This window comes from Glycine soja, chromosome 11, assembly GCF_004193775.1.
Source record: "Glycine soja cultivar W05 chromosome 11, ASM419377v2, whole genome shotgun sequence".
NCBI lineage: Eukaryota > Viridiplantae > Streptophyta > Magnoliopsida > Fabales > Fabaceae > Glycine > Glycine soja.
Genome location: NC_041012.1, coordinates 23,241,583 through 23,244,210, shown reverse-complemented (window position 1 = coordinate 23,244,210; position 2,628 = coordinate 23,241,583). Strand labels below are relative to the sequence as shown.

At 37.4% G+C, this 2,628-nt stretch overlaps 1 non-coding gene across 1 annotated transcript; it reads right to left on the bottom strand.

Annotated features, from left to right (window-relative positions):
* Positions 1-1,624: 1,624 nt before the first annotated feature.
* LOC114377698 lies at positions 1,625-1,731 on the bottom strand. Its single transcript, XR_003659137.1, has one exon. It is a non-coding gene; the product is annotated as a small nucleolar RNA R71 (small nucleolar RNA).
* Positions 1,732-2,628: the final 897 nt, after the last annotated feature.

Genomic DNA, 2,628 nt, shown 5'->3' with positions numbered 1-2,628 from the left:
AGAAATAAAAACTTAACCAAAAGTAAAAGCGATAATTAAAGTGCACAGCGAAAAATAAAGAGTGTAGGGAAGAAGAAAACAAACACAAGAATTTTATACTGGTTCGGCAACAACCCGTGCCTACATCCAGTCCCCAAGCGACCTGCGGTCCTTAAGATTTCTTTTCAACCTTGTAAAATCCTTTACAAGCAAAGATCCATAAGGGATGTACCCTTCCTTGTTCTCTTTCAACAACCTAGTGGATGTACCTTCCACTAGAACTGATCCACAAGAGATGTACCCTCTCTTGTTCTCAATCACAACAACCCAAGTAGATGTACCCTCTACTTGTACCACAAAGGATGTATCCTCCAATGTGTTAAGACAAAGTTTTCAGGCGGTTAGTCCTTTGAAACTTTGTGAAGGGGAAACAAAATAATTCTCAGGCGGTTAGTCCTTTGAAATCTTTTGTTTTAAGGAAAGGGAAGAATCAAAAGAATTCTCAGACTGTGTCGTTTTGAATTCTTTGACAAGGGAGACACAAAAAAATTCAGGCGGTTAATCCTTTGTTCTTTTGGAAAAGGGAGAAGGGAGACACAAAAAGAATTCAGACGGTTAGTCCTTGGCGAATTCTTTTTGGCAAAGGGAGAAGAGAATGAAAAAGATGAATAACACACTTTTGTTTTCAAGGTTTGGAAAACCAGAAAACTTTAGAAAGCTTTTGCAAAGGAAGAAGAAGAAGAAGAAGTTCAAGAAGATGTTCAAAGAGATTCAAAGGTTGTAAAAGAATATGTGGAAAAGTTGTTTGTAAAGGAGTAAGTGTTATTCAAATGCAAATCAAGGTCTTGCTTTTATAGACTCTTCAAGTCTGGTCAAGAAAACCATTGGAAGAGTTATAACCTTTAGAAAAACCTGAAAACCATTGGAAGAGTTACATCTTTTGATTTTTGTTCAAAACTTGTCACTGGTAATCGATTACCAAATCCTTGTAATCGATTACACAAAGCTTTTTATGAAAGGATGTGACTCTTCACAATTGAATTTGAATTCCAACGTTCAGATACACTGGTAATCGATTACCAATATCTTGTAATCGATTACATCATTTTGAAATCAATTAGAACGTTGCAAATTCAGTTGAAAACTTTTGAAATCAAACTTTGCCACTGGTAATCGATTACAGGAAACTGGTATTCGATTACCAGAGAGTAAAAACTATGGTAACTTAGAAAATTTTGAGAAAACTTTTTTGAAAAACAAAACTGTGCTATGTTTGTTTTTGAAAAATCTTTTCAATACTTCCCTTGTGAAGTCTTCTTGATTTCTTCTCTTGAATCTTGAATTCATCTTCTCCTGAATCTTGAAATCAAACTTCTCTTGATTCTTGAACTTGTTGACTCAATCTTGAAATCATTCTCTTGTGCTTTATGTCAACATATTTGTTATCATCAAAACAACTTGAATCAACTTGATTCATCATCATGAAGCTTGCTTCTACAATCATATCTTTCTAAAGGCTTTTCCACATTCTCTGGAGGGAGTGGCAAAAGATTGGCTATATTACCTTACTCCCAGGTCCATTACCAGTTGCGATGACCTTAAGAGAGTGTTCTTGGAGAAATTCTTCCCTGCATCTAGGACCACTGCCATCAGAAAAGACATTTCAGGCATCAGGTAACTTAGTGGAGAGAGCTTGTATGAGTACTGGGAAAGATTCAAGAAATTATGCACAAGCTGCCCTCACCACCAGATTTCTGAGCAACTCCTTCTGCAATATTTCTATGAGGGACTTAGCAACATGGAGAGGAGTATGATTGATGCTACCAGTGGTGGAGCTCTTGGTGATATGACTCCTATTGAGGCTAGGAATTTGATTGAGAAGATGGCTTCCAACTCCCAACAATTCAGTGCAAGAAATGATGTTATTGTCCTTAGAGGAGTCCATGAGGTGGCCATAGATTCATCTTTATCTGTTGAAAATAAAAAGCTCGAGGGAAAAGTTGATGCCTTGGTCAACCTAGTAACTTAGCTTGCCATGAATCAGAAATCTGCACCTGTTGCAAGAGTCTGTGGTCTATGTTCTTCTACAGATCACCATACAGATCTCTATCCTTCTTTGCAGGAATCTGGAGTCAGGAAAGTAGAGGTGAACATACCTCTGCTAGATACCCTCAAGCAAATTCCAAGATATGCCAAGTTTCTAAAGGAGTTGTGCACCCACAAAAGGAAACTCAAGGGCAATGGAAGGATTAGCATAGGTAGAAATGTGTCAGCATTGATAGGTAAATCTGTTCCTCACATTCCTGAGAAATGTAAGGACCCAGGTACTTTCTATATACCTTGCATTATTGGGAACAACAAATTTGAGAATGCCATGCTAGATCTAGGAGCATCAGTTAGTGTCATGCCTCTGTCCATTTTCAATTCTTTATCTCTTGGACCATTGCAATCTACAAATGTGGTGATTCATTTGGCAAATAGACGTGTTGCTTACCCCGCAGGTTTCATAGAGGATGTGTTGGTTTGTGTTGGTGAACTTATTTTTCCTGATGATTTTTATGTTCTTGATATGGAAAAGGGATTTTCCCATGATTTGGTTATAATTATTTTAGGCAGACCATTTATGAAAACATCCCGAACCAAGATAGA